At 43.0% G+C, this 27278-nt stretch overlaps 1 long non-coding RNA gene across 1 annotated transcript in view; it reads right to left on the reverse strand.

Moving 5' to 3' along the window:
• Positions 1-27278, reverse strand: part of LOC146830684 (uncharacterized) — a 64804-nt gene that overhangs the window by 34067 nt on the left and 3459 nt on the right. The window contains exon 2 of the long non-coding RNA XR_014961190.1: positions 23690-23842. This is a non-coding gene — a long non-coding RNA (uncharacterized LOC146830684). The remainder of the gene's footprint in view (positions 1-23689; positions 23843-27278) is intronic.

The raw sequence follows: 27278 nt of genomic DNA on the forward strand, positions 1-27278 counted from the left end.
TAGTGTCTTTTGAGTCTCAGGTGCTATTGGGATTTCATTGTTTCCCAAAGTCGGTAGGGATCTTTCGGTCACATACCCAATGTACTCCTATGTTTCCTTTGTCTTCCGCTCTGCTTGAGGATTCACTGCCTGAATATACACTGATGAGTGTATGAAATTAGATTATTAGTTGAGAGGGGTGAGAGCCCCACTTAAAAATTAAACACAATCCTTGTCAGGGGGAACGCAAAAGTCACTAAATAAACCTGTGCTTAACCCCCAGGTAGCTGGGCACAAAAACACCCAGGCTTAAATTACATCCAATGTGTAAAGTGTTTACCCAGCAGTCAAACAGTAATAATGTAAGAACACAATCCCAACCAAATGTAGAAACATAGAGTAAAATGTAGTAAATACATGATACCAAAACTACCAAAATCCAATCAGTAGAAGTAGAATAATGTATTTTTTAAGGTTTAGGTGAATACAGCATCAAAAAGCACAAAGAGTCACTCACAGGTATTTGAATGCACTATTCCAGGTCAATGTCACAAGCTCAGGCTGATGTCAATTGGAGCTTTGCATTCGTGGGGACTGCAAGGAAATTATTGTCGGTGGGAGGAGCAATGATCGGTGGAGCTTCGTGATCACGCGAGACATTGGCAGTCACCGTTTGGTACGAAGAGTAGGTCGACCTCAGAACTTCGAGTTGGTGGGAGATGCAATGATCGTTGCTGACATGACGAGCCCGTTCGCAGTTGAAGGAGAACCAAACTTCTGGAGTGGAGAGGTGTGGTGCAGCGGCCAGGGTAGCTGACTTCGGAGCACAGGGTTCATGGTTCGATCCCCGACTCCAGAGGCAACTCAGCTCAGCACCATGTGACTCTGGGCAATAGTTCACTTAATTTCCACGACAGCCCCCAGCACCTTGAGAACCGTAAGGGTGAGTAGTTCGCGCTTTACAAATATGGATTTATTATTATTTATTGTAAACTGCAGCTTGGTTTTGAGCAGAAGGAGTACACTCTGATGCCAGACAAGGGTCCGTGACCTGTGGGGCACCTCTTGGGGATCAGGACTCACACCAGTAGAAGCCAGCAGCAGGGCCCAGGCAGGTCCAGATGGTGCTGTCCAGCTGGTCAGGTGCCACGACGCCTCTGGAAGCTTGTTGCGTCCCTGTATCTCAAACAGGAGGTCTGACAGCCGACCCTTGGAGTCAATTCTTGGGGTCCTGGGTTCAAGGGAAGCAGGTCCAGTCTTCCTTCTTCAGACAGCAGAGTAGTTCCTCTTTGGAACCTTCCAGAGATCGAAGAGTGTTCTGATGAGAGGTTATGAGAGTGACATTCTTATCCAGTGGCAGCCTGTGGGTGGGGGATGTCCCTGTTGCCTAGCTTTTCCCTTTTCGTGGGTCTGGCTTCACATTTTTTAGGGTAGCAAACAGGAGACAGGCCTGCTGTGGGCTACATTTGTCAGTGGCATGGCAGGCAGCCTTCGAAGGCAGGAAGGGAGTGGATATGGCCCTGAGGCTATCATGTGAAGCTCAGGAAGGGCTGAGTAAACCCTTCATCCTGCTCAGGAGAGGAACACCCTGCCCCACCCCCAAGGCTCTTTTGTCCTCATGTCTGGAAAAATACACAGCACACCATGGGAGAGCCTTTCACAGTCATGAGACCTTTGACATGGGCAGAAAGGCACATTTGGTTTAGGCAAAACAATGCCAACTCTATAAACCTTACCATTAAAGAGGTATTTAAATTAAAATTAAAATGAGCGGAAGTTGCATTTCTCTATCTGAAACCAAACTGAATGTTTCACTTATTAAGTGTATTAAGATAACTACGTGTTAGTCTATGGGAGAGGTAGCTTTACTACAGTAAAACACAACTTTAGGAGTTTTTCTCTGTCAGGTCATGTAAAATGTAAACACATGTCCTACTATTTAAGTATAAAGCAACTTATCCTATGATCCTTTAGTAGCATTTAATCTACAGGTTCTAGGTACAGGCAGTACTGTATAAAAGGGATTTATAAGGAAACTAAATGTGCCAATTACGTGTAAGCACATTTTACTATGTTTAAGGGAAAGAGCACAAGCACTTTAACTCTGATCAGCGGGGGTGAAGTGCAAAAAGCCATAACAAATGAACTCAGTAAAAATAGGGGAGTGAAGGCAAAAATTGGGGGTAAATATCACGCCAAGGATGTCGGATCTAACAAAAAGTAATACGTGGGTTCTGAGACTCTGGCTTCTCTTCTTCATTTAACAAGTACTCCTGTAATTGGAAGACCCATTTCTCTATGTGAGGCAGAGCTGCGAGGATGACCCTTGGAGTGGGAGATTCAGAGCTTTGTGCCCATACACATACAGGTGGAAATGGTGACAGCTCCATTGAATGGTGATCGCTTCAAGGTCTATCTGGGAGTAGGCTGATTCCGTAGAGCGAGTGCCCGGCTGGCATATACCACAAGTACCCACTCACCACACTATTGCATTTTTGACTGTCCTGCTCCCAGGCCAGCAGGGCTAGCATCAACGAATAGCTCAGTGGGATTGGCTGGATCTATGTAGACTAGGGTGGTATATTCTGACAGTGATTCTTTACTTTGTTGCAATGTTTCCTCTTGGACATTTCCCAAATCCATAGTGTTGAAACTTTGGTGAGTTCTATCAGGGGTTGTGAGGGTGGTGAGGTCTTTGATGGAACGCTTGCCATAGTTTACCATCCCTAAGTAGCTACGGACTTATGAGAAGAAGATGAGGGTCCCAATATTGACACTCGGACCTTGGTAGGGTCCGAGACAACTCTTTCTGCTGAGAATTGATATCCGAGCTCACACATTTTTATATTTAGTGTTAGTCCTCTTTCTTGGAATCTTTGTACCACTTTTCTCCGCCTGTCATTGAGCTCTTCTACCGAGACACAGTAGACAAGGATATCATAGCTCATATTTATCACTCCTGATATGCCAGACAGGACCTACTGAATCACATTTTGGAGCACTTCAGCAGCACTAGATATTCTGAAGTTAAAACGTTTGGACCTGCGGAGGCCTAAATGATTCGAAAAGGGTGCAATATAGCATGATTCAGAGTGTAGTAGTATTTATTAGTAGCTAGAGCAAAGAGATCAACCTGGCACTACTCAGTTTGCTGACTTGTCATCTATGGAGGGGATAGTGTGCTTTGTCTTTTAGTGGTGACTTTTGGCAGCTGCATATCAACAATCTGTCTCACCTCATCTGGTGACTTGGGTATCCTAGAGACGACAATCAGGGACACCTAGGGAATGGGGCCATCCATTTTCTCGATGATGTCTACTTTCTAAAACTTTGAATAAGTATTGGAACTCGCACACTTATTTCTTTGGGTTTATTCGTAAAGGTCCATGTACTTGCTACATGGTGGCATAGGTGTGTGGGGGACCAGACTCTGGAAGTGCCTGGAATAGTGTGCATGTGTCAGCCCTCACAAGGTGCAACAGCAGAACCATCTCTTAATCATCTTTCACTCCTGCTGCAGTAAAGTATATGTTTGTCCCTCCACTCATAATTTCCATAGGGGGCTTGTTCTGAGGGGGTGGGTGGGAGACTGTAATTGCATATGGCTCTATTGTTGGTACATTAACCCAGGTGTAAAAGGTGTACCTATACACAGCATGTGTTGTCTGTTTGGGGTTGTTGTCTTTATGGAGAAGGCAGACATTCCTTGATATCTATAACCCAGTACTGTGGTTGGTTTGATGTAGCTGATGTAGTTCAGTGTCGGTCTCAAAGCCCAGAAAGCGGAAGCCCTCTTGTGGCCACTCCATACCACCTTGCTCCCTATTTAGAGTGTACAGCGGTAGTTTGCAGGATGCCTGCAGTATAACATTGGTCCTGTTCAACCCTCGTACCAGTTGTTCTCTGCCAGGCGGATGCGCCTGTGCAGAAGTGTAGCACCGGACCTCGGATTTCAAGCTGACTTTAGCAACACAATGCTGCGGACCTATGCCAGGCAATATGGTTAGGGCTGGGAGTGGCGTGATGCCCGGTTACTGGGTGAGATCTTCCTTCATCACCATTGTCATAGTCCTGGCTGCTAGCTTAAGGGGTAGATATCACTGCATTAAATAAATGACACACGTGCAAGCAGATTAAGTAGTTAACTGACGCACACCTGAAAGTGGCGCCCTACTTATTGACATCCCTGCATTGTGGCAGGGTTATACTCACTCATGTGTACATATCCGGGGCTCTTCCTACAGTGGAGCATTCTCTTCACTCAGAGTACAACAGATCTTTACAATGCAAAACTCTGGGGACTATAGAGAACTGGAAGCCATGCTCCTAGAGTTCAGTTATCAAAGCACTGAAGCACTTTCCAAGAAAAAATTAATGGCCTTTCCAGCATCCAGAAAGAGAGCCCAATTCACCAAAGTAAACTTAGACTTAAGTGTAAGTTTACTACTTTTTGGAATTCACAAAGGTGTTACTACTAGTTACTTTACTACTAGTAATTGTACTACTATTATCTTTACTAGTATTAACTTTACAGGTAGTAAAGTATAAGTTTACCTTTGTGAATTGGGCAATGGGTGTTCTTTTCTGTCTTTGGCAATGAAAAATATGAGAAGACTTTAGAAAACCTACCTACCTACTGAGCAGGTATTGTGGCAAATAACAAGATGACCAGTTTAATGTTACTGGAAGCTATGCATTTTAAAGAGATGATCTGCTCATTTTCAAATCCAAACCAAATTAGATGAGTATATCTGTATAGTAGACCATTAACACTGTTTGATTACATTGTTCAAAAGATTCATAAAAACATCTCTATAGATTTTGTTATCTGCAAGTTGGTAACAACTGTAGGATTCCAACTTAAAGTATGAAGCAATTAGGTTATACATGAAGAGCAACACATTGTTGAGTGGTAAGGCTTTTGTTCTATCTTCTATCAAACACTAGTGGTACAATAGAGGAATGTGTTATTCAGTTGGTCACTTGATTTGTTTTTATGTTTGAGCCAATTTCAGCAAAATGTCACACAAAAATGTAAACTAAGAAACCAATAGTACAATATTAGGAAAACAGACAGTTATAGGTTTAGAATACATGTTCAAGCAGGTTGTTAATGATTCATTTGGAAGACTAAACTTTCCATAAAAACCCCACAAAAACAATGTTCATTTCAGTTGTGCTTGGCATGGCAACTAACAGGTTTCATGCACATCTTTCAAAGGGTGGACATAAAGAGATGTTTTGCTGTTCTTTATGGACAAAAAAACAGAAAGGAATTACACCAAACTTGGCATAAAAAGAGATTTTTTTCATGGAAGTCCATTTGCATGGTTTATTGGAAATAAGTTGAGTCGTTTTGAAAAATTAGTATTGAAAAAATGGCTAAAAGGAAAAAGAAAAATGTTAGATATATCTAGACAATTCATTTATTGTCCTCAAGGATTTGAGAATCTATAGATGGTCTGTTAATCCAATTTAAAAAAACAAAGGTATGGCACTGAATGAGGAATTGTTTTATTGCATTGTCCAGTGCAGATTTGTACCTCTAGCTATGGATCTGCTGATCTGCCATGCTGTGATTGGCTAACCATAACAGAAAATGTACTCATGACCTTATCCTTAATGTAACAGATGCTGTTATAAATGTCATAAATGATCTTTAGGTCACATTCCATATCACATTACACTTAACAATATATATGAAGCACACGCCCAGCCATCCACTGTGTGGTTATCAATGATGTAATTTCAGATGTTGCAGTGATGATGTCATAGAACATGTAATGAGTGAGGTGATATGGGCAGTAATTAGCAGTGCATGGTGAGGACACGAGTTAAAGTTACTCTAGGGCATGAGTTATAGTTACTTTAGAAAGCTATATATGGTGAATTTCAGGGGTTTTGTTTGTTTAAAACGGTATGTTTTAACTGGCATTTTCATCTAACTATAACTTCCCTTTAATCTTTGCTTTTTTGGGGGGAATTTCTTAAGTTAAAAAAAATATTGGGTAGCACATTATTATATTTTTTAAGTATTACATTTGTTTTTTTCTGTTCATGTCTATAGTTTTTTTTAGCATGAAGTAAGATGTCCATCACTGCCCGCAACATAAAATTGGGCTTAGGGATTGGCTTGTGGCCAGGCCTTGCGCCCAACTCCCTATGGGCACCCAAACCCCCCACCGAGCACTTTCTTTGGCTGTAAGCAGTGTGGGGTTGGTTGCCTGTGGTCTGGCCTGCGACAAGGCCGTGTGCCCAATCCCGCAGGTGCCCTATCCCCCTTTTCCATGGTCCTGTTAAAAATAATCTGGTTCAAGATCTAGCTTTCTGTCACATTTACTGTAATTTTTGTCAGCTGATTTGGCTGTAGTAGTGTCAAATTTTCCATTGGGAAATTGAATGGGGAAAATATGTTTTGGTACGCCTGTTTTTCTCTTCCCCAGCTTGAAGATCATCCCGAAACTTTCCAGGACGGAACTGAGGTTGCTCACAGAACAAAGTACATTCACTAGTTTATTCCACGCAAGCTTGTCCCATGACACATTTTGGCCGCAAACTGGCTTTGATTACTTTTTCTTTCGGTTCATTCATTTTTTTTCAACTGGACGCTACTACAGTTCCAGTTGCTTTTCAGTCCAAACTCTCCAATCACAGGTCCAGGTGCTTAATGAAAGCAGAGGTTGCTGACTGAAGTATATGATAGATATAGATGCAGATATATATGTGCGTGTAATTATATATATATATATATATATATATATATATATATATATATATTGTTTCTCAAGAAAATAAAGGCGCGGCACTCCTCTTGGCAATGATGTTGTTTTATTTCAAGTCGTGTTCTTTCTGCCTACGCGTTTCGAACGAACGAAGAAACGCACACGACTTGAAATAAAACAACATCATTGCCAAGAGGAGTGCCACGCCTTTATTTTCTTGAGGAACAATTAAATTACGAGACGATGCCCTGGTCTCGACGCGGGCACCGACTGTAAAAGTGCTCCCACTGTGGCAGGACGTTTGAGGAAAGATATATATATATATTCAAACAGAAAAACCACGTCCAACACCTTATGGTAACGTGAAATCAGGCCCACCAGCCAGTCCATTACCAACAGTTCTTTAATCCTGGCACAGCAAACAGCATAACGCATTTCAACTCTTAGTCATATGCTTCTATGTGGGTGGTCACATGTTGGGTATTTAAACATTTAAACATCAACAGTGACGAAGGACAACTGGCATGGTAAAGTACCTCCCAACCTGAAGAAAACCTCGTAATAGCAAGTATTTTACAAAAGCTATCAATGAAAACAGTGAATCTTCCCATAGCTTGATGCCCTGTTCAATCAGTCCAATTCGATTTTACTTGCATCCATATTTTTTAAACTCTGTTCATTAGTTTGTTTTTAAGAGAAACCACATTCCCCATAATGCACTGTTTTTGCCGATATAAGCCAAGTCCTTCCGAAATCACTCATTGATTCCTTGGTGTTGCCTTCGATTCATGCAGATAACTTAATGCATCCTTCACGCCTTTAGAGGAAACATTTTGTGTATGTCACGCCACTCTTTTATTAAAACAAAGATCACTTTCAGTTCCCTAGTGCTAATACCATTGATATTAGCATAATAAATATATATATATATATATATATATATATATATATATTCACTGAAAAAAACATAGGTTTCAGGCACGTTATAGTTAGGAATTAGCACTTAAAAAACCTTAGAAATTCACTGAAAAAACCATAGGTTTCAGGGGCGTTATAGTAAGCTGGACTTTTCACTCGTACAAAACCATTGAAATTCCCCCGTTATAGTTAGTTCAGCTAACTATAACTCGCGCGCCCGCAATGCACTGCTGATGACGTCACATATTACATCACTCATGACATGGTCAGTGACATCACTCATGACATCACTGATGACATCACTGATGACATCGCTGATGACATCATCCAGTGAATGTGTGTTTTTCTGAAAATTACATATGTTTTATATATGTATAGGTCGATAGAAGAATAAATGGGTATATGAGTGTCTGAATGGATGATTTGTTTTTGAAAAATTGATTGTATAACTGACTGATTAAGTGTATCTTAGTGAATACATGGCTTAGTGAGTAATGTTTAAATATGTAAATATCTGTATCAGTCTCTCACTTTGTGTATAAGTGGCTGCATGGGTTGGTGAGTAGCTACATGAGTGTCTATATATGTTATTAGTTGGTTTTTTGAGTATCAGTATGAGTGTCTGAGTGTCTGTAGGGTTCGGTGGGGGGTATTACGTAGTGCATAGGTGCATGAATGAGTGACTCACTGTTTGTTTGTGTTGAAGACAGCATGTGTGCAGGACTGTATGGGTGGATAAGTGTGTGCATGGGTGTGTTAGTGAGTGAATGACTGTCTCAATAGTGTCTTTATGAGTAACTACATATGTTTTAAACTAGTATATGTGACTATTGGTGTACATAAGTGAGTATATGTGAGAGTGAGAGATTGAAAGAGTTCCTGTATGAATAAGTATGTGTTTCTATAAGTGATTGTTTAAAAGACTAAGTATGTGTAAGTTTCTGTAGAAGTAAGTGTGGTGGTGTGTGTATAACTGTATATGCAAGTAAACGGATGTTTGATTCTTTATTAGCATGAGCGACTATGTGTGTGAGTAACTCTATGGATGAGTGGCGTTGTGTAACAGGATGTATAGGTGTATGAGTACATATGATGAGTGAGTACATGCATGAGTGACTGTATAGGATGGTTGGTGAATGAGTGGATGTGTATGTGGATCTTAGAATTACTGAATAGGTTGTTGTAACTGGAATTGGTATGTCCATTGTTTAGAAAATGTTAGTTTCTATTTTTGAATGTGTGTATCAAAGGTTATATTAGGGGGAGAGGAGGTATGCCACTCTATCACAAGGATGATGTCATCAGTGATGTCATGAGTGATGTCATGAGTGATGTCACTGACCATGTCATGAGTGATGTAATATGTGACGTCATCAGCAGTGCATTGTGGGTGTGCGAGTTATAGTTAGCTGAACTAACTGTAACGGGGGAATTTCAATGGTTTTGTACGAGTGAAAAGTCCAGCTAACTATAACGCCCCTGAAACCTATGGTTTTTTCAGTGAATTTCTAAGGTTTTTTAAGTGCTAATTCCTACCTATAACGTGCCTGAAACCTATGTTTTTTTAAGTGAATTTCAAAGGTTTTTTAAATGCTAATTTCTAACTATGCCTGCAGAGATAGGACATGTGAAGAAAGAAGAAAAAACGCACAGAAAGAAAAAAAATAAATGCAAAAAGAAGCAACAGAAGTCCTCAAAGACGAAGAAAAGTGCAGGAAGAAGGATAACGTGCTGAAAGAACAAACAGAAGAGCAGAAAGAAGCCTTGTTGCAAAATCATCCTGTACCCTCAACTTTTTCAGACGGATACTGGTGGTAACTGAGTCTGACTAACAAGTCCTAGAGCCAGTGCTATGTTAAAAGACACTCAGAATACAGTGAAAACATCTACATACACTAGGGAACACTATGCGCTGGGGTCCCCCTGTGATTAGCATGACCTCCTCTGTAAGCCCCTAGTATATAATAGGGCACGGGATTAAAACTACCTCTTAAAACGAACCACAGGGCGTGTTTGCACACGTCACCTCAGGCCCCGTCCCCTCCCTTCCCCACTGTGTAAACACGCCCTGTGGCCGTTTGAAGTTGGGAGATTAAGTCCCCTTGAATCCTGAGGGTCCCTAGGGTCCAACTAGACCACTAGGTACCTCCAGTAAGCGCCACAGAGCTGCGTTGCAGAGAGATGTAAAAAGGGGCACGGCCTAGATCACCTCTCTGCAACGCAGCACAGTGGTGCTTACTGGAAGCACCTGGTGGGCTGGTTGGCCCCCAGGGTCCCTCAGGATTGAAGGGGAATTATTTCCCCAACTTAAAACGCACCACAGGGCTTGTTTGCACACGTTAACTCAGGCCCCGTCCGCTCCCTTCACCACTGTGTAAACACGCCCTGTGTCCATTTTTAGTTGGGAGATTAGGTTCATTTGAATCCTGAGGGTCCCTAGGGTCCAACTAGCCCACTAGGTACCTCCAGTAAGCGCCACAGAGCTGCATTGCAGAGAGGTGTAAAAAGTGGCACGGCCTGGACCACCTCTCTGCAACGCAGCTTAGTGGCGCTTACTGGAAGCACCTGGTGGACTAGTTAGCCCCCAGGGGCCCTCAGGATTGAAGGGGAATTATTTCCCCAACTTAAAACGCGCCGTAGGGCGTGTTTGCAAACGTCACCTCAGGCCCCGTCCCCTCCCTTCCGCACTGTGTAAATACGACCTGTGGCCATTTTTTAAGTTGGGAGAATAAGTCCCCTTGAATCCTGAGGGTCCCTAGGGGCAAAATCGCCCACTAGGTACGTCCAGTAAGCGCCATTGCAGAGAGGTGTAAAAAGGGGCACGGCCTGCACCACCTCTCGGTAACGCAGAGCAGTGGCGCTTACTGGAAGCACCTGGTGGGCTAGTTGGCCCCAAGGGTCCCTCAGGATTGAAAGGGAATTATTTCCCCAACTTAAAACGCGCCACAGGGCGTGTTTGCACATGTCACCTCAGGCCCCGTCCCCTCCCTTCACCACTGTGTAAACGCGCCCTGTGGCCATTCTAAGTTGAGGGATTAAGTCCCCTTGAATCCTAAGGGTCCCTAGGGTCAAACTAGCCCACTAGGTACCTCCAGTAAGCGCCACAGAGCTGCATTGCATAGAGGTGTAAAAAGGGGCGTGGCCTCAGAACACCTGTCTGCAACACAGCTCCCTGGCCCATACTGGAGATACCTGTTGGGCTAGTTGGCTCTCAGGAACCCTCAGTATTGAAGGGGAATTAATTCCCCAACTTACAACTGGCCAGGGGGCGCATTTGCAGAGTGCTGCAAGGAGGGGGCGTGGCCTCCGGCGCGATGCCGGTCTTTTATTTATTTTATTCTTTTAGGAAGGAGGGCTGTGTGTCCTCCCTTCTTTTTCTAATTTATTGGCCCTGGGGACCCCATCCCCCAGGGCCTGCACCCTAATTTTTTTTGTTGAAAAAAATTAATTTGGCCCTGCCAAGGCCTTAATCGGCCCTGGGGACCCCAACCCCCGGGTCATGGCCTTTTTTTTTTTTAATTCTTTAGGAGGGGGGCTGCGTTGCCCCCCTCCTCAGGCCACTTATGGCCCCGGGGACCCCATCCCCCGGGGCCGGCCTTTGTTTTTTATTATTTTTAAAAAATATATACATTTATAGAAACACCTAGGACATGCTGGACAAACCGTATGTACCTATCACCATGACGATTTGAGTGATATTCATTAAAAGGCGACTATGCATACAATGAATCCACGTGGAATGGATTTACACCGCTAGTGAAGCTCTGACGTGTCTGACGCCCTACTCTGCCTAATCCCGGCGCCCCGGCCGGTGGGTACTCTCCAAGTAGACACCCTTGTCGTTTATTTATACAAAGATGGGTAGCTATTGACGGGCACATTTAATACACACGCACACCAAGCCATTCAAAGGGGATTCGACAAAAATTCGACCAAACTATGCAAGAAACCCCCCTCACAGTTAATAAAACACACATCCACCGCCGGATGTGTAATACTTTTTATTTTACTCTCTGGAAATGAGATGAACCTCACTTGAGAGTCACAGCGTGCTCCTGGCTGAGCCCAATGCTGTGTTACACCCACCAGTGCCCACCGAGTGCCACACACCTCTGTGTTGTATTCCACTAGCTAGTGCGTATGCTATGACACTCTCTAGCCCATGTGCACTGTAACACCACCCCGTGAATATGTCATGCCACACTTGCCTTCGCACGGGTTATATTGCCCCATCTAACGTGCCTTCCTCAATGCCTATGTTATAACGGACAGCGCTATGCCATACATATTACAATCTGGGATCCATATCTTTGTCACTGTGCATATGCAATGTTACACTCCCCAGCACATATTTTATATTACAACTTTAGAGACTAGTTAGGTTACACAACACTGCCCTGTGCATATTACACTTCAAGGCACATAACGCATAGCACGCGCTAGTGCCTGTGCTATCTCGCGCTCTCCAATTAATCTGTCATTGCGCGCAATGTATTTCATATTATATTTCACGCCCCGGTTCATCTTATATCATACTTTTTGGTGCATAGTTTATACCATATACTATATCTTGTTTTCATTTTCAATCGTGCTCTCAGGACTATGTTCTATATAACACTGCGTCCACCTACCCTTTTCACGGGCATTACATTTTGCGATAGGGGGTGGAGGGTCAGGGGGTGTTTCTCCCAAGGGAGCCCAGAGTCACAGTCAAAAACGTCCTCTTCTTCCTGAATAAAAGTGAGATTATGCTGCATACTTGTTCATATTTTAAGTAGTTCCCACAGACACACATTTTAAAAACAATAAAGTTCCTAATACCCACCTTCTCTGAACAGTTAGCTTGCTGCCCCATCCACCTCCTCCCTATCCTCTGTTGTCTGAGTTCATGGACTAGCCTCCTCCCTCCTGCCATGCATGGTCTGATGTGCTGCCACTGCCCTCCATTTAGCATGATGTACCAGTCCACTCCTCCTGCCCTCCATTGCCCAATTATATAGCCTATCATTGACCTCCTGCTTAGCCTCTGTGCTTAGCTTGCTGCCCCTATTCTCCTTCCCCCTGCCCTCCGATGTCTTTGTGCATGCCCCTGCTCCATCCTTTTTGCCCACCATGTTCCATGGACCTGCCACTCCTATCTACTCTGAGTGTTATGTTGAGCTGCCACTCCCCTCCCACCTGCCTAGCATTGTCAGATGACTGCAACCTGTCCCTGCCACCTCCACCCTGCCTGTCCACATGCCATGCCCCTATCCCATTCCTCCTGTCCTCCATTGTCCATTTTACTGCCACACCCTTCTGCCCTCCCTGGTCTGTTGTGCTGCAACTGCTCCTCCTGCCTGCCCTGCGCTGTCTGTTGTGAGGCCCCTTCCCCTGAACTCTCTTGTCTGTGCCCAGGTCCTGACCCTCCCTTCTATCCTCCATGGTCCTTTGTGCATGCCCCTGCACCCTCCTTCTTGCTCATCATAGCCATTGTGCTGCCACTAACCCTCCCGCTTGCCATGCATGGCCTTCTGTGCTGCCATGGCCCCTCCCAACTTCCCTGTGTGGTCAGCTAGCTGCCTCTGACCCCCTCCCACCTTCCCTCCATGGTCTGTGTGTATGCCATCATAGTCTCATTGTTGCTCTCCATGGTGTGTCTTGTTTCTAGTGCCCATCCTGCCTGACCTCCATGGTCATCTTGCTGCTCCTTCCCTGCCCCCTTGCCCCCAGCCTCCATGTGCAGACCCCTATTCCCTCCCTCCTGGCTTGTCTGTTCCATTGTAATGCCCCTGATTTGTCCCTCCTGCCCTTTATGGTCTGTTATGCTGCAGCTTTCTCTCCTGTCTGTCCATTATGGTCAGCTAGCTACCATTGCCTCTTTTCCCTCTGTTCTCTGTTGTCCATGTGCATGGTCCTGTCCCCTCCCTATTGCTTTCTATGGATTGTTGTGCTGCACTCCCGTCCCGCATGCCCTGTGTGGTGTATTGTGCTGCTGCAAACCCTGATGCCTGCCCTGTAGGGTCAGTTTGGTGCACCTCTCCATGTCCCTCCTGCCCTCTGTTATCCGAGTCCATGTCCCTACCCCAATTCCTCCTGCCTACCATGATCCAATGCACCATACTTGCGAACATTTTGAACTTGGTAAGAGGGAGATTTAAAAAAAAAACTGGGGTACTGATTTTCCCCTTTGAGTTACATTGAAAAAGAGGAGATTGTAGACAGGAGACAGATCAAATAAAGCCCATTTGAGCTTAAAAACATTGGATGTTTCCTGGCTGAAACGGGTCTGTTGGCATGTATGGTTGTACTACCACTGCCTCTTCCTTCTGCCCACAATGGTCTATTATATTGCCACAGCCTCTCTTGCCAGTCCTGTATTGTTGGTTTTTTGCCCCTGCCCCCCTTTTCACTGCCCTCCATAGTCTGTTGTGCTGCCACTGCCCTTCCTGCCTGCCCAGTGTGGTCAAATTGTTGCTTCTGCACTCTCCTACCTGCCTTCAATTTTCAGAGTCCGTGCCCTTGCCCTCGGCCTCTCAACAGTATCCCAATGAACAACTAGATTGCTAACATTCTATATGTATTACAAAAGTGTGGAACGCCTGACGTCATCTTGATGTAAACAAAACTGTAATACCTAGAGCATTTCCTTTAGAAATTACATATATGAGAGGGTCTTATTTGCATCAAAATTATGGTTAGTGCTCTAAAAAACTAAAATGAGGACATATTTTCTGAGTTTTCAAATAGCGACAAAGAACTTTTAAATTATTTGTAATCTTTATTTTTTTTATCCAGTTGACCACTTGATTAAATGTTGCACCTAGGGGAGAGGATGTGGTGTTACTTCCAGAGTTGCAGGCTTTGCAACTGGGGAAGCAGGTTGGAGTTTCTGCTTCAGCTCAACATTCTGTGATTCTGGTCAAATCACTTAATCTCCCCATGTCTACAACCAAAATGAATTTGATCTTGTGTGATGTAACCAATGCTCATGTAAAGCACTCCAATACCTGACAAGTCTGCACTATATAAAACTGCAAATACACAAAAAATGTGTTTTGCACACTTCTGTCATTGGGCTACATGTGGGCTACATCTGGGTGATATTTGTGCTGCATTTGGGCTCTTTTGTCTCTGGTGGCCATCTTGGGAGATTTATCTGTTATGAAGTTTCCTAATTTCCTCATTTCCTGCAGTCTCCTCAGTAGGAAATGCTTTCAGTTTTTTACTTTGATTACATCAAGAAGGTATTCAGATATGTCACATATTTGCCATAAATTCTAAATGTTAGCACTCTAGTTGCTCATTAGATCACTGTAGCAAAGCTACTGCTCACCACGGAAGTCTGCTGCTGGTATTAAAAGTGCATGTTTCAGTCTGCATATCAGAATTTTTTAATGAAATAGAAGAGGATTTGAGAAGTCACTCAAAATGTGCCCTAATTTTTCTTTCTATAGCACTAATCATAATTTCTATGGCAAAATGAACCCCCTCATTGTGTTCCTTTTTAAATTAAATGTTTTAAGTGTTACCAGTTTATTCCAATCAAGATGGCTTCAGTTGTGCCATACTTTTGTCATAAGCAAGACAGTAAGCGCTCTAGTTGTTCTTAAGAACGCTCTGGGACATTCTGTTATTGGGCTATACTTGGGCTACATCTGGGTGATATCTGGGCTACATTTGGGCTCTTTTGTCTCTGGTGGCCATCTTGGGAGATTTATTTGTTATGAAGTTTCCTAATTTCCTCATTTACTGCTGTCTCCTCAGTAGGAAATACTTTCAGTTTTTTATTTTGGTTCCATCAAGAAGGCATTCAGATGTGTCACACATTTGCCATAAATTCAGTATGTTAGCACTCTAGTTGCTCATTAGATCGCTGTAGTAAAGCTACTGCTCACCAGGGAAGTCTGCTGCTGGTACTCAAAGTGCATGTTTCAGTCTGCATGTCAGAATTTTTTTATGAAATGGAAGAGGATTTAAGAAGTCAAAATGTGCCCTAATTTTTCTTTCTGCAGCACCAATCATAATTTCTATGGCCAAATGAACCCCCTCATTTTGTTCCTTTGTAAATTAAATGTTTTAATTGTTACCACATTATTCTAATCAAGATGGCTTCAGATGTGCCATACTTTTGTCATAAGTAAGACTGTTAGCGCTCTAGTTGTTCGTTAGAACACTCTGGGACATTCTGTCATTGGGCTATACTTGGGCTACATCTGGGTGATATTTAGGCTACATTTGGGCTCTTTTGTCTCTGGTGGCCATTTTGGGAGACTTATTTGTTATGAAGTTTTCTAATTTCCTCGTTTACTACAGTCTCCTCAGTAGGAAATACTTTCAGTTTTTTACTTTGATTCCATCAAGAAGGCATTCAGATGTGTCACACAGTTGCCATAAATTCAGAATGTTAGCACTCTAGTTGCTTATTAGATCACTGTAGTAAAGCTACTGCTCACCAGGGAAGTCTGCTGCTGGTATTGAAAGTGCATGTTTCAGTCTGCATGTCAGAATTTTTTAATGAAATAGAAGAGGATTTAAGAAGTCACTCAAAATGTGCCCTAATTTTTCTTTATGAAGCACTAATCATACTTTCTATGGCAAAATGAACCCCCTCATTGTGTTCCTTTTTAAATTAAATATTTTAAGAGTTACCACTTTATTCCATTCAAGATGGCTTCAGGTGTGTAGTACGTTTGTCATAAGTAGGACTGTTAGCGCTCTAGTTGTTCTTTAGAACACTCTGGGAAGCTGCAGTAGAACACAAAGGAATCAACTGACAGTCTCTGCCCTTGTTGGATGTACATGTTTTACTGAGAATGTCAGACTTAATTCTCACATGACTGAGAAAGATAATGTGAATTTACAGAAAATATGCTCTCAGTTTAGCTTATAGATCACTTTCCAAACCTCTGTGGGAAAAGCATGAGAAAATGGTTTCCTCTCAAACATGATTCATGATATCAGAGAAAAAGGCTTTTTCACATGGTAAAATCACCTTAGAACACACCAAAATTCCTAAAATGAGTATGGTACCATCAACTAATGATTTATAATGTAACTAAAGTCTTAAAACCTTCTATTAACTGCAATGCTTTTTAATGAGGTGCTATCATGTATATTGGTCCCAAGATGGCTGCCAACACTTCTTGGATGAAGTGCTGACAGCCAATCAGATCTCACGATGAGATGTGAGGTTAGGCTCCGCCCAGATATATATGTGATTTTGATTTTGATTTTCTCAGGAACTACTGAACAGATTGACACCATATATGCAAAAGGCACATGCCTTACCTGAGGACTACCTCTTTACCAAATTTCATGTAATTCTGTTCAGACGTTTGAGCTGTACCTTCGACTAAAGGTCCTATGGGAAAATGCATGGGGAAAACGCGTTTTGGGACCCCCCTTTTTTCTCAGCCCCCGCTTGACGAATCACCCGAGACTTTCAGGGTAGGAGCTGAGCAGAGTGCCCCATTAGTTTTGAAAATTTCACGAAGATAAGTCAACCGGCGCCAAAGTTATTCAAAATAGAATTTTCAGATTTCCTATGGGAACTCGGTCCTAACTATAACTATCTACTGGCGACCGCCAGTAGATAATATATATATATATATATATATATATTCACTGAAAAAACCATAGGTTTCACACAGGTTATAGTTAGGAATTAGCATTTAAAAAACCTTGCAAATTCACTGAAAAAACCATAGGTTTCACACATGTTATAGTTAGCTGGACATTTTACTGATAAAAAACCAATGAAATTCCCCCGTTATAGTTACTGTAGGCAACTATAACTCACGCGACCGTAATCCTCTGCTGATGCTAATACTGTATTTAGACACTTATTTGCCCATGTCTTCTTCCATTAAATTTTAGCTATACATATATTACAAATATTTTTTTTTCATAAAGACACATATGTCATCAGCAGAGGATTACGGTCGCGTGAGTTATAGTTGCCTACAGTAACTATAACGGGGGAATTTCATTGGTTTTTTATCAGTAAAATGTCCAGCTAACTATAACATGTGTGAAACCTATGGTTTTTTCAGTGAATTTGCAAGGTTTTTTAAATGCTAATTCCTAACTATAACGTGTGTGAAACCTATGGTTTTTTCAGTGAATTTGTACGGTTTTTTAAATGCTAAGTTACTTTACGCCATTTGTGGCGTGCGCGCCCACTTAACGCAGTTCGTTCCGTGCGCGCACGGTGCGCTTCGCGCACCGTCCGCGCACAGTGAGCACGCGGTGCGCTTCGTGCACCGCGTGCCCACGTTACGCTAGATGGGCCATGAACGCACGATGCGCTTCGCGCACCGTGCGCACATGGAGGTCATATGATGAGCATCGTTGTGACAGGTAAAATATAGGTTTTGTTTACGTCTGATGAGCCATGCACCTTTTGCACACGGGGTGGGGAGAATGTGGATATATATATTTTTTTTTATATTATTTCTTACCGTACGTAAGCGTAATCGGCGAAAATTTCGAAAAAATTAAAATTGCCTTTTTTCACTTGGGGGATCGTTGGGGACTCCCTTGACATGGCTAGGTGCTTGGGAGCTGTGTAAACAGCCCCTTTACATGATTTGCACTTTGTTTTTCAACCCCCTGTCAGAGTGCGAGAGAGAAAATGGCGGCCGCCGCTTCCTGGTTTCGACCGATTCGAATGTTTACTAAGATCTAAGGGCCAATCAGAATCGCGCTCGCGCACACCACCGTACGCGTACGGTAAGCACACCGTAAGCGCACCGTAAGCTGGCTCAGATATATATATTGATTTAAAGGCTATTTTCTCAGAATCTACTGAACGGATTTACACCAAACCTACAAAAGGCACTTCCTTGACCTGAGGACTACCTCTCTGCCAAATTTCAAGTAATTCTGTTCAGCCGTTCGGGCTGTAGCTGTGTCTAAAGGTCCTATGGAAAAATGCATGGGAAAAACGCGTTTTGGGACCCCCTTTTATCTCAGCCCCCGCTTGACGAATCCCCCCGAGACTTTCAGGGTAGGAGCGGAGCGTAGCGGAGCGTAGCGGAGCGTAGCGCCCCACCTATTTTGAAAAATTCGCGAGGATTCGTCAACCGGCGCCAAAGTTATTCAAAATAGAATGTTGCGGATTTCCTATGGAAACGTGGTCCTAACTATAACTACCTACTGGCGACCGCCAGTAGGTAATATATATATATATATATATATATATATATATATATATATATATATATATATATTATATATAAAATATCTGGAGCACGCCGCACATCGTATCAATAACCTTTTGCATTTCAGTGAAATAAACCATCATCTGGCAGTTGGACATACTCTCAGTGATCGCTTTATGCAAAAAGTTATTGACGTATATATATATATATATATTATGCATTTATAATTCTACGTGTAAATATATATATATTTTTTTTCAAACAAAGATATGCTTAATAACCCACAGAGAGAAACGCTTTTAGCCTGTGAGCAAGGCAGAAGGTATGCTGTAATACGCTGGGTGTTTGTTTTTTCTGCACTGCTGGTGTACTGGTGGTTAATTGCATGATTGACATGAATTAATTTAATCTAAGCATGCTGTTGGAGTATGTGCCACTGCTGGCTGGATTCTGGGCAGGGAGGCCTATTGTAAGCAGCAATATATATGTATGTATATGTATATGCATATGGACAAGTCAATGAATAAATGGAATATCACAAAGGCGCAAAGAAAGGCACTAAACAACTTGGAAGCTGATGAGGCAATCGTGATCAAACCCTCTGACAAAGGGGGCAATGTGATGCTACAGACACGAGAAAACTACAGCTGATTGAATAATGAGGGAAACTATCTACCAATCAAGACTAATGAATACTTGGACAGCATTAGACACTACGAACAGCTGATCCCAGTTTAAAAAACCTTACAAATTCACTTAAAAAAACATAGGTTTCACACACGTTATAGTTAGGAATTAGCATTTAAAAAACCTTGCATATTTACTTAAAAAACCATAGGTTTCACACATGTTATAGTTAGCTGGACATTTCACTCGTAAAAAACTATTGAAATTCCTCCGTTATAGTTAGTTCAGATCACTATAACTCGCGCGACCGCCAGTCTATCACAAGGATGATGTCATCAGTGATGTCATCAGTGATGTCACTGACCATGTCATGAGTGATGTAATATGTGATGTCATCAGCAGTAGATTGCGGGCGCGCGAGTTATAGTTATCTGAACTAACTATAACGGGGGAATTTCAATGGTTTTTTACGAGTGAAATGTCCAGCTAACTATAACATGTGTGAAACCTATGGTTTTTTAAGTGAATATATATATATATATATATATATATATATATATATATATGCACATATACATATATATTTATTTACTCCAAAATGCGGAAGACGCATCAACATGTTTCGGTGTCTGAACACCTTAGTCACAACGCTGATCGCATTACATACATGGTATATATAAATATTACCTAGATGCAGTCGCTACTAGCCATTGTGAGGTCTGCTTTTCCACAGAAAGTGTTTTTTGGTTTGCTAATAACTTTGGCCCTGTTTGAAAAATCTTGACAAAACGTTTGTGAAAAGTTAATTTACCTCAGCTCCTTTTTGGAATGTTTTGTGGTGATCCGACAAGTGGGGGAGCAAGAAAATAGTGGGGTCCCAAAACACAAAATCTCCATGAATTTCCATAGACTGCTATAGACAAGGCTATAGCAAAAACTACTGAACGGAATTACACCAAATTTGGCAGGAAGCTAGATCTTTGTCTGCAGGTTGTGCTTTTTGATATTTGGTGTAATTCATTAGGTAGTTTTTGAGAAATTTAGGACAGAAATTATTGTATAGCTGGACACTTGCGGGAGCACAAATGTACAATTAGAGCATTCTGATTGGCCTATGGAGTTTTATTTCCCAAAGGCCACCTTGCTCATGTGTGAGTCAGACTCCTGAGGGAGGGAGGGCTCCGATTGGCAGCCAGCAACATTAGAATAATATTGCTGGCAGCCATTACGGGACTCAGGGACTCAGTACCCTGTCCTTTGTACCCTGACCCCCCAAAAAAGTAAGTATACAAAGAATGCTGCAATCCAGTGAGACTCTTGTGGGAACAAAAACAAAAGCATCCAGCCCCACATTTAATAACCTTATGCCCTGGTGAGCCAACCCTCGAAGCTCTGTTCATAAATGGGAGGGGGCTGTGTGGCCTCCCCAATACTCCAGAGGCCCCAGGGGGGCACCCCAGGGTCAAAATTACTTTATATGGGGAAGGGGAACATGCATCCTCCTTCCCAGAGTCTCCAGCGGCCCCAGGGAGCTCACCCCTGGGGCCAAAATGTGTTTATATGGGGAGGGGGGCCATGCAGCCATCCTTCTTATGCCTTCAAAGGCCCAAGGTATCCCACCCCAGGGACTGAAACTTAACAAATGGGGAGTGGGACACGTGGCCCCCCTCCCCAGCCTCAAAAGGCCCTGGTACCGACCCCCAGTGCCATAATTTAATAGAAAGGGGTGGGAGCACCACTCACTGAGCCATTAATGGCCCTGGGGACCCTATCCCCCAGGGTCAGCTTGCAAGTTATGTCCCGGGGAGCCAATCCTCGGGACATAGGTATTTCCGTGGTCGTAGCAGCCCGGGTAGAGAAACCTATGTTTGTTCTCACTTGGTGGGAGCATTTTTTGAATTTCCCCCCAAGCAGGACCAAACAGCAAGTCCACACTCAGCAGGCGGTAGTTTAGTTTTAAAAATGCTCCCGCCCGCTGGGAGCTGACTTTTGATCTGTTTACCTGCCTGCCCTGAAGCAATCAAAAATCAAAATATTGCTTCCATCCGGGGTGAGCAGCATTAGAAGCTGCTCCCTGTGGGTAGGACAATGCTGCCTTCCGCTGTATGCAGGGAGCGGGCTCGGGCTATGGGACCTTGGGTCTACCCCCACAGTCCCCAACAAGTGTATGGTGGGTATCTTGGGTGGGAACCAGGGCACCCACTTTTAACAGAGGAGGGCCCCAGGGGATGGGGTCCTGGGGAGGGGGTCAAATGCCCCCTTCTCCCTAAAAATCATGCTGGGCCCCATGGATTGTGTCCTCGGGACCAAATTCATACTGGGGAAGGAGGGATATTTATATAAGAAGTACCAGGGGATAGGGTTTCCGGGACTGATAACAGCTTGGGGAAGGCACCCCCTTTAAAAAAATACATGGCCCTGGGGGTTAAAGTCTCCAGGGCCAAACAAGGTTGGGTAGGGGAGACATGCGGCCCCTTCCCCTTTATTTACACAAGTGGCCCTAGGGGATGGGGTCCTCTGGGTTGATAATGGCTTTGAGAGGGGAGCTGTGCAGACCCCCTCCCCTTTAGTTTTTAGAAATGGCCCTGGGGGATGCGGTCCCCAGGAACTAAAATGCCTTGGGGAGGCAGGCCACATGGTCCCTCTCCCCTTTAATTAAAAAATAATGGCCCTGGGGCATGGGGTCCCCAAGACCCAAGAATCCAGGAGGGAGTCTGCACAGCCCCTCTCCAATTTTAGCATGTATGTAGGGCCCTGGGGGATGAGATCCCCAGGGCCTAAAGAGGCTCATGGAAGGGGGCTGAGCGGTTTCCCTCTCCTTTCAACTTATATGTACAGGCCTGAAGTATCGGGTTCCCAGGGCCTCGAAAGGCTTGGGGAGTGGGTCAATGTGGCCCCTCCCCTTTAATAAAAGAGAAAGGCACCCCGAGTGATGGGGTCCCCGGGGCAACGCCCTCTGCCCAACTCTCCGCCTGTTCAGTATGGGGTTGGCTACCTTTAGGGGGGTTGGTCACAGGCCAGGCCCTGTGACCAAGCCCCCAAAGACTGTGCACTGAGTGGGGTTGCCTGCAAAGCCCATAGGCAGTGTGTTGTTGGGCGCATGTGGGGAGGTGGCTATAGGGCTGTGCCCCCTGAAGGCTGTGCAGGGTGGGTGGTTTGTATTAACATATGGTAATTACATCTTACTTTAAGTTAATAAACCCTAGCAATTCACAGAAAAAATAAAGGTTAAAGTAAAGTTATAGTCAAGTAAATTTGTGAATGACAACATTAATGTTTTGAACTAAAAAACACAAAAATTAAACAGCTATACTTAGTGGAGTTAACTATAACTTGAGTCTCAACCATGCACTGCTCATGACCTCACATATGCGCTCCTGACATCACTCATGACATAATTTATGACATCACTGATGACAATTCAAAGGACCCAGAGCTAGGCAAAATTATCACTGGAGCTCTCCTAAATGAGAATGACATTGGTATTAAGCCCCATAGAGGACTACCCAAAACACAATTCTTTATTTCTACTTGCTTAATGAGTTGATACACATTTGAAGACTTTAAATACATCAATGATATAAAGGAAGAGTTCACCTAAAGAGGAAAAGTAGATCACATTTTACTGTGTACCGAGTAAGAAGACATGTTTTTATCAAGGCCAAAGTTTGGCAAGTTCAAGTTTTTCAGCAACTAATGTCAGCCCCTGAGGCTGTAGACCACATGTCTATGATGCAAGACATAGGAAGCACAATGCATATTGAATAGGATTGAGAATGACAATCTTGTTTTAGGGTAAAACAAAACTATACTTGAGTTTAGTATCGGAAAGAGGGATAATTTTGAATAAAGAAGGAAAATAAACGATTACCCCAAGGAAAACTGAAACCATCTTCCCTTTGCATATAATATATGTTTATAATCCATCCATAAGAACGTAACTGCAGGATTAAAAAATCAATGCATCAATCTCCCTATGCAAGGTGAAGACTGAATAGTCTTAAACCTATGAATAGTCACCTCTGCCTCCTTAGAAAAGAACAAGATAAAGCCATATTTATGTTGATATAAGAGTGGAAGAGAAAAATCAAATACATCTGTTTTGTAATATACATACACAGAATAACAAATTGCAGCCTCACACTGGGATGAAGATCAAAACGAGTTGGTCAAAACATGTCCTTAAACAGTGATAGAAAAATAAAAAACAGAAATAATAATCTCTAACTTGCCCTGCAACTGCAGTCCTCTACATTCTGATGAAAAAATAACTTTAATATTAGCTTGGTTAATATTCACCTTTTTATATATTCTAGTGTATAGTTGAACGTCAGATCAGTCTCAAAGTTTGTCCACTCTTCCTCATCAGTAAAAGAGAAAGACTGACACGACCCCACTGAGATTTTCTTTGCTGTAAAGGACACCATTGACTCCATCTTCTTCATTTGGATACTGGGAACAAATAAAAGAAGAAAGACATTTACCTAATGTAACCTGATCAAAAATAGTTCATACAGACTCTTGAATGCCATTTACCTAATACAACCCTCTAAAAATATTTATCACTGACTGTGGTGGCAAGATTAAAATTGCCAAATAGAATCACTAATATCAAAAGGTATCCTGTACAAAAAGGAACTGAAATATTAGATATAGGCACGATTCTCTATCAGAGGGATGGTAATATGCTTCTACCAGTACTGGGAGCAATACCTCTTTGTATAGTAACCCTCACACACTCTAATAGTGTCATGTTTCATCAACGGATTCACCCTGGCTCCTAAAGACCAGGGTGTGCTTGACTGTATTTCAGAGAGCGCTTTTGAGAAAAGGCGGGGGGGTTAAAGATTAAAAATCCACCACACACTTCAGGTATCCCTTTAATATGGAGAGGTGGCGGACATTAAAATCACAAAAGTAGGGTGTTCAGGATACAGTGGTCCTATGAGCCTAAATCCTTGCCAACATGTTTCAGCCAGTGAACGGCCCTATGGGTCAACAAAAGAATCACCTTCCGCCTCCTCACCCACGCACACAAAGCCCTACACGACCAAGGCCCGAGCTACCTCAACAGCCGAGTCAACTTCCACGCTCCCAAACGCCACCTCCGATCAGCCAACCACGCCCTCGCCGCCGTCCCCCGCATCCGAAGAGCGACTACAGGAGGAAGGTCCTTCTCCTACCTGGCCGCCAAGACCTGGAACTCCCTCCCGACCGACCTGCGCCTGACCCAAGACCACCTCTCCTTCAGGAAGAAGCTGAAGACCTGGCTGTTCGAGCAGTAGCGGCACCCCCCCTCCCCCCCCCCCAGCGCCTTGAGACCCTACGGGTATGTAGCGCGCTTTACAAGTGTCACTGATTGATTGATGGGTCCACGGCTTTCTTCAGGGTAAAACTCAACAATAAATCACTCCCTGGAAATATCAATACAGTACGAAAATTATAAAAAAAAAATTAAAAACCACAAAAAAGCCGTATGGATATACTTATCCTTGATGTGGCGTTCGCTCTATTTTTGTATTTTCCTGCCCATGTTTCATGGCCCGTTTGGTAAATTCCACTTTTTTACATTTTACTTTTTGCACCCGCGCAAGATTGTCAAGACACTGGGCTGTTCCACACTGTGCCCGGTGTGTGTAAAGTTTGACACATGTGGTTTTGAAAAAAACACCCTGATGTTGAAAAAACAAAATTTCCCACAATACCCTGAGAGTTTGGTAGTCCTCTCTCAGAAACACAGACTTGGCGCAACAGGTGAGCGCCGAGGGCTCACGATTGGAATCACCTGCCAAGGCAGCTCCTATCTCATGTATCCTTGAAATAGACCGCGGCACACACGCTGGGAGTTGCAGAATCTAATAGGTGATATCAAGGGGTATCCTTGATGTCCATATTTTTGTGATATGAACTAATATTATAATGGCTCACATGGCGACTCTTCTCTAGTGTCTGACTACAGGACTGGCCCATCTGCTCTGCACTCGTGGGATGTGCGCTCTCCGCCAAATTTGGTTAAGAAATCATAGCCTCTCTCTAAATTACTCTATCACATATTTTGGGCTGGACTTTTAAACCTACTGAAGTCCGCACCATGATTCCTGAGCCATTTCACCTAGTTTGATGAAATGCAACTTTACGTTTTATGTTTGAATAGATAACGTGAATATAACTCTCACATACGATACCCCTGAGGGGACCACCTTTGCATGTTGGGTATAGTTGATATATTGTGCACCCCACGGGACTAAGGGTTTCCGTGGATCTAGAATGGCTCAATATATGTATATATAAGAATTTGAGGTGTGGTAAATCTGTCACAATAAATAATGATAGCGCTGCTTGGCACCCAAACTAATGATGACATGAGGAGTTGTGCACTGCGCGAGGCACTTTTGACTCTTTCAGCTTGTGGTATATACACAATAGTATTGTGTGATGTTTTGTCTCCCTACAGGCTGAACGAACCTAAGAGCGAATGCCACATCAAGGATAAGTATATCCATACGGCATTTTTATGGTTGAAACAGTTTTTTAAAAAATTATATAATTTTCGTACTGTATTGATATTTCATGGGAGGGATTTATCGTTTGAGGTTTGCCCTGAAGAAAGCCGTGGACCCATGGGGCCGTTCACTGGCTGAAACATGTTGGTAAGGATTTAGGCTCGTAGGACCATTGTATCCTGGGAACACCATACTTTTGTGATTTTAATGTCCGCCACCTCTCCATAATAAAGGGATACCTGTAGTATGTAGTGGATTTTTAATCTTTAACCCCCCTGGCCTTTTCTTAAAAGCGCTCCCTGAAATACGGTGAACCCGATGATAAAGCATGACACCATTAGTGTGTGAGGGTTACTATACAAAGAGGTATTGCTCCCAGTACTGGTAGAATCATATTACCATCCCTCTAATAGAGAATCATGCCTATATGTAATATTTCAGTTCCTTTTTTGGGCAGGATACCATTTTATATTGAATATTACTTGGGAGGATATATCCCGTCTCACTTCCCCTGTGTGGGAGTTCCTCTCCACCCTTTAGACCTTTTGCGCAGTCTAGTATACAGCAAATAGAATCAGCACCATACAAAAAAGGAAAGATGTTGTAAACTGTAGGTTTTACATATCTTCTACAGTCATAACAATATTACCACAACAAAAGGTAATTAAATCTCATGGGTATAATGAGCACACATTCTTTATGTTTCACAATTTATGTAGGGAATAACAATAAAGGCATACAAGGTACATGATTCTAGCAAAGGTATAGAAAGTGAAACCCTAACCTCAATGGGAAACCGAACTGGTGTTGTGGTGTATGCTCTACCTAAACTGGCATTACATCTTCATAAAGGATCATGGATGTTTTGTGAATAGTGGGTAAGGGAAAGCTTCTAGAGATGAGGGGAATAATAAAGGAAATTCTGATTTCATAGAACTGTTCTGTAGACAAATTCCTTCCATAGATCTTGTGAGATCATTCAGTATGAATAGAATCTGTTATCGCATAAGTCATCCTTTTATTCAGTTGTCATTAAGTGTAAATTAATCTCAATTCTGCTTATTCTAAAGTGAAGCTTTTAGAGAGCAAGAGAGAGAGGGGGAATCTCCCACCAGGTACATCTGGCTTTGTAACCAGCTGGATGTTCCAGACTTTTTAATAACTACATCTACATGAAACCTGAAGACGGAAATCACATAGGCAGAGCCTTTCTGATTTCGGTATGCAGTATGGTCTGTAACAGGTAGGATATGGTGAAAAGAAATCACCACTTTTAATACAATCACTTTATTAAGGGCAACCTTGGCTCGCCTTTGGTAGCTTTGTCTAGGCAACTAAGCAATATTTAGAAAAAAGAAGTGAAGCAAGGCATGTACAAATAGCAA

Source organism: Triturus cristatus, chromosome 5_1 (genome assembly GCF_964204655.1).
Source record: "Triturus cristatus chromosome 5_1, aTriCri1.1, whole genome shotgun sequence".
In the NCBI taxonomy this organism is placed as follows: Eukaryota; Metazoa; Chordata; class Amphibia; order Caudata; family Salamandridae; genus Triturus; species Triturus cristatus.